At 47.3% G+C, this 15,537-nt stretch overlaps 1 protein-coding gene across 7 annotated transcripts in view; it reads left to right on the top strand.

Moving 5' to 3' along the window:
- Positions 1-15,537, top strand: part of MED27 (mediator complex subunit 27) — a 201,438-nt gene that overhangs the window by 49,510 nt on the left and 136,391 nt on the right. The gene's annotated exons all lie outside the window — the stretch shown is intronic.

The following is a 15,537-nucleotide window of genomic DNA, read 5'->3' as shown; positions in this document are numbered from 1 at the left end:
TATAATTCTGTGTTCATCAAAGGAACACAAAGGGGCGAATAAGGAATCCTGTAAGATTTGTAAGCCCAGCGTTAGTCCCTTGCCTGACTGTTCCACATGCTGTTCCCCCGAGGGAACTCTTCTCCTCAAGTCTTGTGGCTGTTTCTTTGGATGGTTGCCCACATTTTTCAAAGTCACTTGCTCAGACTGCTATTTTAGATATTGTCCGTTGAGCCCACGATGGAAGATAAGGATTTGACCTGGCTCTCCTATCCCACCTTCTTTCCGTCAATTTGCTTTAACCGATAACTCAGTTTTTATATTGTCAGGACTGTGAGATGTTGCTTACAGCCGAGCCACGTAGTATACTGTGGTTGTCATTCCTTTTTGGGAAGGCTTGGGGTGGGGGGCTGCCTTGCCATTCAGAGTGTAGATGTGTCCCCCTGTTTTCAGCCGGCCCTGAGCCCTGAGCCCCTCCAGAGAGGACCCCTCCCGACTTCTGATAGGAGCAGCCATTTGGGTGTTTAGAAGAGACGTAACCAGTCCATCTGCTTTTTTTTTTTTTCCCCCTTGAATATTTATTTTTGAGACAGAGGGAGACGGAGCGTGAGCGGGGGAGGGGCAGAGAGAGAGGGAGACACAGAATCCAAAGCAGGCTCCAGGCTCCGAGCCATCAGCACAGAGCCCGATGCGGGGCTCGAACCCACGAACCGTGAGATCGTGATGTGAGCCGAAGTAGGACACTCCACCGACTGAGCCACCCGGGTGCCGCAGTCCATCTGCTTTTATCCCCACCCCACCCGGGCCCTCCAGCGTACCAGGTGCCCCCACTTTCTCGGTCTTTGAGGATTCTGCAGTCCAGCCGAGCTCGCTCTTTGCTGATCTCTACCCTCTCGCTACCCCCGCCACGTGCAGGTTGAGTTTTCCGCATCCTCTCTGTGGAGGTGGTGCTGGCCCGCTGCTGCTTCCTGTCTTCTGAAATGGGGCCAGCCTCTCTTTCTGCTCCTGTCTCCTCCCTGCTCGCTGTGTCCTCATGGGCCGACACCCAGTGTTTGTCCCTTTGCTGTCATTTTAGTGGTTTGGGGAGGGAGTGGGGGTGAACGTGACTTCATTCTGCCGTGTTCACCATGAAGACCTCCGGCTCCTGTTTTAGATACGTATTTTGCTTTACTTTTATAACATCTTAACTTTGTGTTTCAAAAAGCACATTTTGATGCAATGGGTTTATATTCCCCATGAAGGCCTCCTTTTCACTGCATGGTTCTGAGAAACGCGTGCAGACATTTGCACGTTGCTGATTCGAGATGGAGTAATGTGTCTCTCGGTCCCCGGTACGCTTTCTAAGAAGATCTGTCTGATGCTACTATTTCATTATGTAGCAGGCGGGAGAGATGATAAAATGCCGAGTTCTTGAGAAGAAAAGACTGACCTTTTTTCCCTCCTTTACGTACAAGCCGGCTTTGAAACCTCTTTCTCAGTGGAGCTCTCTTGTTATTATGGCTGTTAGCGGTTAGCTTTTCTGGAGTGTGTAGTTGAGGGCAAGGGAACCTGGTGGGAGACAGCAGTGTTAAAAGCTGAACTTTTCAAAGAAGCAGCCACTCCCTTAGAATTAGCAGATGGGGGGACGGGAGAGCCAGGCAGCCAGTCCTCCGGTGAGGCAGTGCCGTGACGCCGTCCCTGCACAGAGGGTGGCTCTGGAGCCAGGGCAGACACCCTGCTTCTCAGGGCACTGGCCAGTGGCTGGCCGTCTGGAACAAACGCATGGCGTTACAGACCGAGTGTGTCCCCTGAAAATTCGTGCGTTGAAGTCCTGACCCCGTGTTGATTGTATTAGGAGGTGGGGGTCTTTGGGAGGTGATTAGGTTAGCCGAGGCCACGAGGCTGGAGCTGCCGTAATAAGAGGAGCATCCTTGTAAGAGGGAAGAGAGCCCAGTGCTGTTTCTCTCTGTGGACCTGCAAAGAGCACGTCGTGCAGCACACAGCAAGATGGCGGCCACGTGCAAGCCAAAAAGAGCCCTCACCGGAGGGTCGGTCGGCCCCTGGATCTTGGACTTCCCAGCTTCCAGAAGTGTGAGAGATAAAGGTCTGTTGGTTAAGCCGTGTGGTCTAGAGTATTTTGTCGGAGCAACCAGAGCTGACGAAGGCAGCCAGGTAAAGCCTTTCACGTCTCTCCCTGTCCTTGAAAACCGGGCCCTTGGCCACCGATTTACGTGCTCTCTGCTTTTGGGGGATCCTTGTGTCTTCTGTGTGGGAAACGCAGCCCCCTGAAATCTGCCTTTCTGGACCCGTGCCACCTTCCGCTGCAGTTCATACACGGTAGCCCGCATCCCTTGATCTGCGACGCTGGGACCAATGCTCCCCTTCTTTTTCTCTTTTTTCTTTTGCGAGAGTAAATGCAAAGTGCAGCTCACAGGCCCATTTCATACCTTATTAAAACATCATTTCCCCTGCCTCGTTCCCAGATTTCTGTGCTTAATCATAGAAAGGCAGCTTGTTCAAATATACATTATCCTTGTTTGGAAAACTCTGTTGGCTTGTCTTCCCTCCCACCCTCCTCCAAGTTTTGTAACCCCGTTCTTATTAAATATCATAACTTGCTCATTGGAGAGTCATTTGTAAACTTAATTAACTCTCTGTCAGTGTTTGAGTTAATTTTCTCCCTTTAATTTCTGCCTCCCCGGTCCTGGTTTTCCATAGTCTGGCCTGTGTCCGTTAAAGACTTGGTAAATAGTTTTGAAATGCCAGCTGGTGATATATGGGCCTCTTTAACATTTCTTTGATTTATGTGCAGTGCTGTGGAAAAAGGCAAAGAAAGCAAATTATATGGCGAAAAATGTTGCCAATCTTCACTTTTTTACTCTTAGTTTTAAAAAGTACACTTATCAATCAAATCTGATGGATTTTCTTTTTTATAAAGATTGAAAATTTAACTATTTGAAGACTCCGAGAGTGCACGTCCTGTATTCGCTCAATCGGGCTTAGCTGTGCCAGCGTAGGTGCCGAATTCTGAAGCCCTCTCGGGGTCTGCTGTTTGTCCCCGTGCTGCTCCTCCCACCGCTCAACCGCATGTGCATCACACAGCCAGGTTTTCCACAGGAGCTGGGAAGACGGGAGCCTCTCGCATGTCGGGAGCTTCCTACATCCCTGTTGTAACCCCGAGCCTGTGCGGCCGGCCAACGAGGCCCGCGTGCTTCTGTTGGCCGGCTGTGGCGGGTCTGGGCTTTCCTTCTAGCATGTTCCTGCTGGGTCCCATGCAGAGGCGACTTCTTGACTCAGTCAGCGAGTCACAAGTACTTCGGAGACTGCGCTCAGGTTGTGTTCAGAGTGTGCGTCTTCCAGTGCTGATGTCAGGGTTCCTCCGCGGAGACTCGGATCCGGCAGATTTGATGAGGGAGCCTGCGATCTGTGTTTTTGGCAAGCGCTCTGCAGGTGACACCTTTGCTTGTGCCAGTCTCTGCTGAGAACCCCCAGTCCCACCCCTCCCCCATAGTCTACCGAACAGAGTCCACAGTAGATGTGAAAAATCCATACCATTGGGGAGTAATATGGATTTTTAATTTGTTTGGGCAGGGCGTGTGGGTCTGGCTGTGCACGGTTCCGGCAATGCCTGCAGGCATCGTCTGAGTGTTCTCTTGTTTATTCATTCATTCAGCAGGTATTTCTTTGCAACTATTTACACTGCTACAGTTCTAGGTGTTGAAGCTCTAGAGTGACTAGGATGGCCAAGGTCTCTGTCCTGATGGAGCATATTGGATTCTAGTGTGGGATGGGGGCAGGGGGGTGGTGAGGTCCGGGAAATACACACAAAACAAAGAAACAAACAGTTCCTATAAAACACCTAGTTGGGTCTGCTGCTTTGACTACGACGAAGCACCATGATGTGCGAGCGAGTACCTGAAAGCTCCTGTAGTTTGGGTGGCCAGAGAGAGCTCTCGGGGAAGGTGAAGTGCAGGCTGAGACCTGCATGAGGAGAAGTCGGGCAGGCGTGCGGAGATCAGGGTAGAGTATTCCAGGCAGAGGGGGCAGCTAGTGAAGGGGGCCCTACGACGGGAGTGAGCGTGGGTGTTCTCGTAAAGGAAGCTGGTCAGAGTGGCAGGGGGGTGGGGGCGGGGAGGGGGCAGCGTCGTGGGGTGGAGCAGTGGGTTCCAGAGAGGTGGGCTCTCATGCCCTGGGCCCTGCGACTCTCCAGACTGGCTGCGGCCACTAGGACCAGGGATGGGTGCCCGAGTCAAAGGCCACCAGCTGTTTCTGAGATGCAGGCTGGCGTGGGCGCTGTTCCCCCGGACCCCGCTCTCCACTGCATGGCCCGGGTTCACAGCTCCTGTTCCAGAGTTTTGGGGATCTGAATGTGTTTTGGATTTAGAGTATTTTGGATTACAGAAAGGTACTATGGTTCATACAGCACATACTACGTTTCTCCAGCAGGGTCTGGGGCAGCTCCCTGCAATCAAACATTGTGTAGCAAAATGTTAGACTAGTCACACACTAAGTGAGATAAATTAAGATTTAAATAGACTCACATCAGTTCGTGTCGGTTTTTGCTGTCAAAGGCGTTTTGGTGCTTACATTGAGGAGAAAGCTTTCAACGTTAAGGGCTTTTCTGTACACTTTTGTATTGTGGGAAAAAATGATGCTCTGTCCTGGCAGATCCCCGTCCCATCGTCTGTTTCTCCTGTGCGAGACACCAGCAGGCACCGGGTGGGTGAAAAGGTGTGCACGCGCGTGCGCTCACACACTCGCACGCTCACACACCCACACGGCGGCAGGCAAGGCCCGGGAGGGAACAGGGGGAGGAGGGCGGCAGGGGGTCTGCCGTGGACAGGACAGGACAGGAGGTCAGAAGGCACGGGCAGCGGTGGCGGGGAGCGTGGCTGGAAACTCTCGGAGCTTTCCCCTGAACAGTGGTTAAGCTGTGCTCCGGCTTCCCGAGAGGCCTGGCTGTGGACACGTCTCCAGTTTTCCCCGCTTCCCATGGAGCCAGCCGCACAGCAAACCGTTAGGAACTGAGTAGGATTGCTCGTCGCAGCCTGAAAAGGCCGAGCTGGGGAATGGGAATGGGGTGGGGGTGGGGGGCGGGAGAACTCCCATCGCCTTCCCCTCCTTGTGGAGGAGACCTCGTTCGGGATTCAGAATCCCAAATTCCTACCAATCTTTGACATTTAGTTCAGATCTCTTGTCATGCTAGTTATGCATTCATTTGTTTAAAAAAATACTCCTTGGGAACACGTGAAATTCCGGAGAGGCCAAATAGCGTAGCGGGTACAGAGCAGGAACCCCGGAGCCAGGCCGTCTAGATGCCGCTCCTGACCCTGCCTCTTACCGGTCCTGTGATCTTGGGCAAGCCACTTGCCATCTGTGCTCCAGTTTCCTCATCTGTAAGATAGAGGTCATGGTACCTACCTCTTAGAGTGGTTGTACAGATTAATTCAATTACAGGAATTAGAATAACAGTTCACAGTGAGTCCTATATACACATTGGCTACTATTATTTTTTTATTAGGGTGCCAGGTGGTGTTCTAGACACCGGGGGTATAGCAGTGAAGGCTGGGGAGCTCTGTAGAGCTCTTATCTGCTCTCGTGGAGCTTACATTCTAGGCAGATCTTGACCTTCTAAAAGCAGAGAACTTTTTTTTTTTTTTTTGTATATCCATCCGTGTCTGGCACTGTCCTCTGCATCTTTCAGGCCATCTTGTTCTCAGCCAATATTTATTGAACACCTATGTAGGTGCCTGTGCTAGGCCTGTGGGGCTTATAAAATGATGAGACAGCTCTGGATGTCTTGGGGCATCCAGTTCAGAAACAGATTAAAGACAGACACACACACACAAATACCGTACTGATCAGCCCTGTAAAAGAGGTTTTAGAACGTCTTCTAGGCTGGCTTAAACAAGCTGCGACTCTTCTAGCCTCCTGTGCCAGGTACTTAGAGGAAAGGCAGCCTATTTATTGTGGATGAAAACGAAACATTGGATGTGGTGCCAGTTTCCTGGTCTTCGTTTCCTACCCCAGGTGCCAAAAGCTACTTCCCACGTCTGAGATCTTCTGGATGGATGTGGTTGGTGATAGATGTGCTGTTAACATTCCTCCTTGGACATTCCCAGCTGTGTGCTGCTGATCCCTAGTTTGGTTGCCGGGTTTGTTCTGCACTGCAGAATTTGGAAAGTTTGAGTAGGGCTTCAAACATCGCGAGAGGAAGTAACTTGCAAATCAAAGCAGGGGCTCCGCTCTCTTGTGGTCCAGCCGTCCCCGTATCCTCCCCCTCCTCAGATCCACCCAGAAATAGGCCTGTGTTTTGCTGGTCCATCTCCTCTAAGGTTTTTTTTGTCGGAAACAAGGCCTTCCGGTTACTGGCCCAGTCACCCTTGATACTTGGTCTAATTGTTAATGGCTCAACAACCTCAGCCTGTTGCTCATACTCACAGTTAACCTCTATGGAGTGTGTATTTTGTGCCAGTCATTTTGCTCAGCACTTTCGTGGACCTAACCCCTCACTAACTTCAAGCCCCCGAGTGTGGTTTTGCTTAGGGAAACCCCAGATTGCTTCTAGAGTAACCAAGCAGTATTGAGTAGCCTTCCTACCCTAGTCATAGAGGAGAAAGATGAGGGGCTCCGGGAAGTTGAATAACTCACTCACGGTCACACAGGGCCTGTGACTTACATCCAGACAGTTGACCACAAGCCTACATTCTCCATTAGATCAACAGTAGTAGAAATCATGCCTGGGTCACGTTGATCAGTAGAAAACTCACTCTGACCTGTTGTTCATTTTAAACCAAAAACATACCCTCTGTTACTAGGTATGATTTTGGGTTTTTTTTTTTTTTTTATTCCAAAATAAAAGAAACCCTAGCCCTATATTTACCACAGGAAAATCCTAACACTTAGGCTAACATCTGTTTTGCTTTTGTTTTATACTTCTCATACTTTTATGGACTTGTAGACAGTCACAGCCAGAACTTAAACCAAGAGAAAACCTTCAACAGTCCTGTAAGAAGAAAACAAGGCCTGGGAGTCTGGAGAGAGACTTTGATCTTCCAGTCCTGAATACTTTGTGGCTTGCATCAGAAATACTCTGTAACTCGAGTGTTTAAGGCATCAAGGGTGACTGGGCATTTAGGTTGTGTGTAGATTAAAAAGAACAATTTCCACACTGTGTTAGTAGGAGTCTCCCTGCTAATCCTCTGTATTGCTTTTCTCTTTCTTTCTTTCTTTCTTTCTTTCTTTCTTTCTTTCCTTTCTTTCCTTTCTTTCCTTTCTTTCCTTTCTTTTCTTTCTCTTACAGTGTTTCCACAGGCCTTACGCAGTTGTCCTCGATTTTATTGAGGGTTTTATTCTGAGTCAGCCGAGAGCCATGACCAGTGTGATGGATTCTCCTGAATTGTACAAGAATTGAGTTGGGGTTCCTTCTCAATGTAGCTACTCATTCAGAACAGCCTGTAGGGTGCATTGTTCTCTTTTCCATTACCATTACCGTTTTATGATCTGACGTGTGTAGGGAAACAGTTTTTGATTAAAACATGGGTTCTGATCAGTTTTGTGAAAATTCAGTCATTCTGGCATTGTTGGAAGAGGTGAATTTCTGGGTGTAGTCACATCTGGTCATCACAAGATCAGCTCTGTCTTTGTCCACGGCATGCTGGGCACTGTGTTTAAGGCTTTTGCGTATATCCTATCTAATTCCTACAGCTGTTCTCCACCTTCTCCACTCCTGCTCTCTCTCTTTTTTTTAAAATCTTGCTTATTTATTTATTTATTTATAGAGCATGTGCATGTGTGTGAACAGGGGAGGGACGGGGGGGGGGGGGGAGAGAGGATCCCAAGCAGGCTGCGCACTGTCAGCACAGAGCCCGATGCAGGGCTTGAACTCATGAACTGTGCAAGATCATGATCTTAGCCGAAACCAAGAGTTGGACGCTTAACCGACTGAGCCACCCAGGGGCCCCTCTCCTCCTGCTCTTTTCACTTTGTCGGACATTGTAGTTCTGGATCTTAAAGTCCATGATCCCATGGCTCCCTGTTTCCCCTTCTCCTTCCTAGTTTTCTCTGCACTACCTTTCCTTCTTCCCCACCTCTTCCTACTTCCTATCCCAAGTAAGCCAGGGGTGGAGGGAGGTCAGACCAGATCCCTGACTGACAGCCTGTTGCCTCCCCGGCTGACAGTCGGCTTCTGGAAGGAAGTGGGAGAAGCTGATGGGGGCCGCGTGTGATGGAAAGGAACACGGTGCTGGGAGCTGAAATGAGCACTTGTTCACGCTGGCAGATGGTAGAGTGAAGCTCCAGCTAAACCTGAGTGAACTGGAAGGTGCATTGGAATCACTTCTGTTGCCCAGAAGAGAAGCTGATAATACTCTAATCAAAATTTCGTGTTTATTGTGATGATCATTTAAAGAAATCATCTTTACTGGTTTCTTGACTGAAATCTATTTAGTGATAACTGGGCAGATGATGAAGACTTGGCATTCACAGTCTAGATTTGGGGTACACAAGGGTCCAGTGGTTTTCATTTTATTCATTTCTCAGTTGATCTCCCCCATCCAACCTTTTAGAGGAGGCGCAAGGTAAAGAAATACCCCGGGATAGATGCGTTGTATGGGAATATTCAGCTGTTCACCCATGCCTCCCCTATGAGTGTTTGGGAAGAGTAGCAAACAAGGTATTTTGGTATGTCCGTAAGCGTCCCGCGCCCATCAGGCCCCTAGTGCTCTCGGTTTCTGCTCACACCGGGAGGTGGACACCATGGAGAGCCTCTTCCGCACCCCTCAGTATAACTGCCTCGGTCGGAGACTTTTAGTGACTAGGAAGATGTTTGCACTTCATAAGTATATTTAAATTTCACCAACGTTGATTTTTATATTCGGAAGTCAGGTTCAGAACTGCATTTTCTTAAGAGAAATATTTATAACATCCTAGAATTTTAATGTTAGAAGGGGCCTTAGACATAAGCCTAGCCTCCTTTTTTAGACTTTCGTTGTAGGCCTTTTGTGTGCATTTAGAGATGAGTGTTCAGCATTTCTGGTGGAAGCATAGAATTCTGGGATGTGCCATTCTTCCCTCCACCTCCTTTCTTTGGTCATAACAGAGGAAGTCAGGCACACGTTCTGTTTTTGTTGAGTATATAGTGTGTAAAAGGGTAATTGTTCTGGGCTGGTTCAAGCTTAGTTGGAGACGAGGACGTGATGACCCTTCTGCCACGGACGTTTTCCTCTAACAGGATCACAGGGAACAGGAATGTCCTCTCATTGTCACCGTGCTTTTATAATCTGTTAGGATTCTCTCGTTGGGACCTTGTCACATTTTGCCTTAATCTGAATTATGTTTCTGTCTGCATTTTAAGTGATGATCTTCCTTTATGACCCTGTATGTTGCTCTCTAGGACTACCCTGGCTGGGTAGGTTGAGGGCCTGGTCTGAGGTTTGAGGGGAGTAAGTAACAGAGACAGAGAAACGCAGATCCTGGTGTACCCTTGCCTGTTGTCTTTCCTTCGTTGCTTTCTTTTGTCTTTTTACTCTCTTCCTTTACCCGTAGTCCCCACGGTGGCGGTTTCCTCCATTTTTAGCCACGTTGACTGTTTGCTTCGTTGGTGAGTCTGCTCAGATGGATGAGTGAGATCTCTTCCAGCTGATTGGCATCTCCGAAGTGTGATAACGCGCATACAGCTGTAGTGTAAACAGGAGAAGTTGTGGAGAAAGGCCTATTAATAAACGTGTGAGTTCTGGGATGAACTAGAGGCCATCGTAGACGGCCCTGAACATTACGGAGGTTTCGGAAAGTAAAAGCCTGCTCCTCGTCCTCTTTATCTGCTTCTTTGACAGTTTGTGAAGTTTGGACATTTGAGGGTTGGTGTGCAGGAAAAACGAAACCCACATGGCATTTAGCATGTAAATGATGCCACAGTCGGGCCCGAGCACAGCTCTGACTCGGGTCCTGCCGTCCTGGTAATTGAAAGGCCCGAAACCCAGCTTCCCAGCGGGGAACAAATAGGCAAATAAATTGGAGGCTTCCTTCTTATGGTTTATTGATGCTGTTTTGACCAAGTAAAAAGATCATTTACCCATAAACGTTCAAATCTAAAGTTGTTTCCTTTTCTTTTCTTTCTTTCTTTCTTTTTTTTTTTTTTTTAATATTGGCTATTTGAAAGAAGCGTTAGGAGATAAAAGGAGGAAAGAAGCTAATACCATTATCTAATATTTAGATAAAACCCCAAGCAAAACAATTAGATTTATAGTATTTTTCTGTCGCTGTTTTCCTTGGCGCAGATAATAACAGTCAGGCTTGCTTGTTTCTCTCCTTAGAGTTATGTTCAAAAGAAGAATCAGAGCATTATCGTAATACATGTTTTTTTTCTCATTAGCTGGAAACAAAATATATTGCAATAATGAGGGGCAAAGGTCTTGCAACTCAAAGTAGCAGCGAAGCGTGCCTGGTGTTGCACAAATATTGGTTCTCGTTTAATGCTTGAGGGGAAATGGGTGCAGGCTGAGAATCTCAGATTAGCCCCTGCCGCAGCCTGCCACATAACGCGCATTCCAGCAGTGTGGGGTGTAACTTGACCCACGCGTTCTGTGTCCTGAGGTCACGGCCGTGAGCTTTGGCGTGTTCTCTCGTGTCCTGGAAGGACTTTCAACATACTCATGCCAACCAGTGCTGGCTGTTCTGGCCAGTGATCTGCAGGGGAAGTGACACTGCATGGCTAATATCCCTGCTTATTGCCGTCACGATGTGTTACACACCTTCTCAAAGAGAATCCCCGGGTTAAAACAGATGATCCGTGTGGATTCTCCTGGACAGTAAGAGAACGTATAAAAATCTGTTAGGCCGTAGCACAGTTGCCCCATCACAGAAGGATAGCAGAGATGCCAGGAAGGTTAAATGTGTTATTGCCGAGGGTAGAATCTAGATTTTTGGACAATACTGAGGTTTCTTGATTTCTTTTCTCCAAGGTTTTAGCCATGAATGATACTAAAACCTTAAAATGGTAGAATTTAGCACTTCCCCAAACTCCCCACTTGAGACATGACTGGAGTCTGTCGAAGGGAAGAAAGGCCACGTGGCATGTCAGTGCGTGAAAGGGTCGGCCTGAGGGGAGCAAACCAGCCAGCAGACCCCAGTGATGCTAGCTAACACCAGGCTCCCCGAGCACAGTCTCATTCCCGGGCTGGGAAGAGTCACTGTGCCCTCCTGCTGAAGCAGAGGGGACACATGTCAGGTCTTCCAGTTAGAAAGCTGCAGCGCACTTAGCGCCACCGGAAAAAGACATTGGAGGGGAATCCTGACTGGCCTACCTCCCCCTCAGCACAGTGTGACCTTGGGCCAGTGACTTCTCTAAGCCCGAGTCTCCTTTCCCGCACAATGGGGATGGAGGGGAGTAGAGGCTGGTTGTCTCCAAGGCCCTTCTCTGACATTAGAATTCTGTGATTTGAAGTAAACTGAGTACAGTCCCTGTAAGATGCCTTTTCCTGAACTCAAGCCCGAAGAGGGGTTTAGATACACCCCCCCACCCCCCCCACCCCCGCTTTTGGCAGTTGGTAGAGGAGGAAGGAAGGGGTTCCTTGTGGCTCTGCCGTGGCAGTGAGCACCTGCAGAGCAGTGTGTTTGCTTCTGTAAGTGGCCAGCCTTAAGGGGACTGTCTGATGGCACCATTCTGCTCCCTAGATTGGCTGCAGTGACAAGGCCAGGCCAGGCCATAGCAGTTTCTCTAATCTGCTAATCCACTTACCACCTGGCAAATTCATTAGCTTCTCCTGAATGCAGTGCACTATCCTGGATACACTTTGCGAATACAGAGTAATCAGTACCAAGGTTTGCACCCTCAAGAAATGTCTCCCCTGGTGGCCAGCTTCGCTTCACTCCTGGACCAGGAAATAACACAGGCTGCCTTTCCAGGCTGCCCAGTCTCAGTGCTCAGAGAAGGGAAACTGGCCTGGAGGGCTTGGGGGGAGGAGATGGGGGGGCTCCCTAGCCTCTTGATCTCTTCCTCTCCTCCTGTGGGCCCTTGTCTAAGCCAGCCAGAATTTAACTTAGTTCTTACTCCTTACCCAAAGGGTTTAGTTACCGAAGTGCCAGGGTGGCTTCCTAGCGGTCTTAGAAACTTACATGTAATTATACATGAAGTGATTTTTAAAGATAACGTGAACCACGCCCTAAGGTTACGAGAAATTTTTTTTTTTTTACACCCCCTCCCCCCCCCCCCCCCCATCCCTCAAAAGAAGCCTTTGGTGAATCTTTGAAAAGGAAATCATGATTTTCACAGTGGGGAGAATCCAACCTTGGTTGACCTGGCTGATAAATTTTGAGAATTTTGAATGTCAGGTTTTCTTAAAGTGGGATTCAGGCCATATGGCATAGGTAGGATAATGCTGGGAATGATAGATGCTGCACCATGGACCCCAGGGAGGTTTCAGCAGACATTTCAGCCTTTAAGTACTAGGCCTAATTGAATGCCACTGGCTTAATTAGTATATTGAATGTGATAGAGGTGATGGCTTTGCTTCTGTTTTCTCCTCAAACTTCTGTCCATTGCAAAACTTACCCTTTATCTGTTTTGGAGCAGATAGAAACATTGAGAACAATGTGGAGCACAGTGAGCCACGTGGAGAGCCAGCCAGAGGAGGTCCTTGCTCATCTGGTTTTCTGAACCCAAGATTTAAGTCAGAAACTTTGCATTTGAATCCTGGTTTCTACAATAATAGTTCCTCCCAGTATGTGTTGTTATTTGTAATCTGAAACATATTCAAGCTAATTGAATTTAGGCGTCAGTAGACTTGTTTAAAAGCAGGTTCTGTAAAGAATGAGACTATCCGGGAGAAGAGGGTTGTTGAGTTTGACACATGAAATTGGGGGGGACATTGCCTCACCACCGTAGGGTGAAGCCAGATGCCCAGGTAACTGCTTTAGGAAGCCAGAGGAATGACACTCCAGTGCTAGAGGAGAAGATGTGATGCCTGTTTTGTCGAGAGGGAAGGGAGGGAGGTGTGTGACATCACACAGCTCTTGTTAGTAGCAGGGTCCAGTGGTGCATGCTTAAAGGGGACGCCGATTACAGAGGCTGTTGGTCTGCACGTTAGGGTTTACAAGGACCTTATCTGACAACACTCGGCATTGTTGCCTGATCAGTATCCCTAAGAAGACAGTGTTACTTTAAAGAAAATATCCAGGAGGTCAAAGTTTTCCTGATTCCAAGAGGTGTTCTCCCCAGCTCATTACGAGTTGTTGAAATTTCCCCAGGTTTAGAGGTAATTAGTAGACATAATTGATTCGAAAGGGCTTTAGGTTGAGAACCTACGGAAAAGTCCGAGGTCGGTCGTGGAAAACAGGAAGTTGACGGTAGCTGCAAAATTGCAACTGAGAGAAATGTTCTCCAAATTCAAACAAGCCTTGAAAAAGCTGTTAACCACACAGTGGCAATTTGCCAGTAAATAAATACTGGCCACACAGACATTCCCATTCCCCACAGCCATGGGATGTGGGAGTTAAAAAGAATGGATTCTTTTATTTCTCACCCTCTTTCATTTTATTCTTGCTCGTTAGTGGAGAAACGATCTTGGACAGGAAAATCACATTAGAACTTTGATAAGTTGCTTTTTGAAATAGAGTTGTTTCCATGCCACAGACATTTGGAGCAAAGTATGTTTATTGAAATATATTTTTATAGAAAATATTACAGAACCTGTAATTGAAAACTTATGGCAGTATTTCGGGGAGTGATATGTTCTTAATGTTAATTTGTGGATTCGCTCTGAACTCCCTTCTGCTGTTTTAGAACCATTGGCTGAGTGAATGTTTTCCAAGAGTCTTTTCAGATCTAAACTGTGTTTCATGGAATGGAGTGTTTGGTGCTTAAATAATGTATAAATCCAGTTGGACAGAATCTGCCTGTCAGTTTTATTAACTTTGACCTTTTCTCCCATTATAAAGATGGTTCGGTAAATATTTAATGGGCCCCTTATAGATCTTGCCAGTCGGAGCTGTGTTCCTGGAAACTGGGATACGTATATATGATTAACAAATGTCGCTTAATCACTATGAGTCAGCTTTGAAGGGCAGGTTTTGTTTTTTTGGGAAGAGGAGTCTCTGTGTGCTCTTAGAGGTGCACTGTATGTTAAGAGTGCCCAAGATGGCAGAAGGTTTAAAGGAACCCTTTAAAAAGAAAGCAGCGAGCATGCATTTCTGCTGTTTTGGGGGTTTTTTGTTTGTTTGAGCAAATGATCAAAATGATGCCAGGTGGGCAAAACCACGCTGCCACTCTGCATAGTTAGCAGGACTCTGCCACTGGAAGAGTCAGCAGGGCCGGAATGGCTGAGCTTGCATGGACCCTAATAAGATACAGAGAAGAAGGAGAGCCAAAAGGAGAGACGATTCCTTGAGCCAGGAAGGGACCCCTGCCAAGCTGTCTTTCCCTTTAATTCCATAAAGCCCCATGCATATTGCACTCATTGCAAATTCTGGTGGGGAGGATCGAAACCCAAGTAGCTGACATTTTGAAACATTGTCTTTCAAACTTGTACTGTCCCTTGCTTCCATTGATTTCCCATTTAAGAAATCTGTCGGAGAAAAACAAATTTGAGCAAAATTCATTGGTCCAAGATGAGTTGTTGGAGCCAAATTATGCCCCCCCCCTTTTCCACCCTGAGAAGAACTCCATTTTTATTATGAATGTGATATATCTTTGTCTTGTATTGTTCAGCCATGAGGCTCCCACAGCAAATCGACCAAGTAAATCAAGAGCCTGTTAAAAAGCAATATGGATGCTCCAAACGCAGACATTTCAGTCTTACTGGGTCACTGGATATCTTCATTTTTTATAGCCACTTTCAAGAAGCAGATCATTTCAATTGGTTTTCTTTTCTTTCACTCTCTATTTGTGTGCAGCCCGGTGGCTTTAGGTGAGGCCATTTATTTTTCTGAACGTTATTACCCTTTGCATCCAGGGCCCAGCCCCTTTGATATGGTGGTCACCACTTTCATTACCGTGAACTGTAGGGTAGCTGACTCTGCAAAGGAAATCTATGCCTCGGAAGAGCATTTTGAAAAGACATTGATTCAGAGCTTCAGAGTGAATGACTATTTGTATGTTTAGTTAATTCTAAATAAATGTTTGAAAGACCTTGCTTAATTTGGGAAGGGAGGAAGAAACATATTGGATGTTATAAATGGTCTCAATCCAAATTCTTAGCTTGGCATTTTCACATTTGAATGTTTTATTTACATCTGTTCAAAATTGGGATACCTTTCAAGGATAATTTTATTATAGAGAGATTGATGACAGCTCTTACAATCTAAAACACAAAAGTATGGGATTAGAAAAGGAAGATAGCAATCATTGTCACATGTCAGATTGGATATCAGCCTCACTTGGCAAAGAGGGAGGATGATGAGTGGTATTTTAAAACAGAAGCTCCTGCTGGTGAGATTTGGGGGTGGCGGGGGGAGACTGACTACACTGGGGCACGAGGGAACTTTCTGCAGTGAAGGACGTTATCTGTACCGTGATGGGGGGGGGGGGCAGTTTCACAGGTATATACATGATCTAAACTGCTCAAGCTGTACGCTTACAACGTG

Source organism: Panthera onca, chromosome D4, assembly GCF_046562875.1.
Source record: "Panthera onca isolate mPanOnc1 chromosome D4, mPanOnc1 haplotype 2, whole genome shotgun sequence".
NCBI classification, from domain to species: Eukaryota; Metazoa; Chordata; class Mammalia; order Carnivora; family Felidae; genus Panthera; species Panthera onca.
Note: the sequence above shows the minus strand (reverse complement) of the source record. Positions and strands in the feature narration are given on the sequence as shown.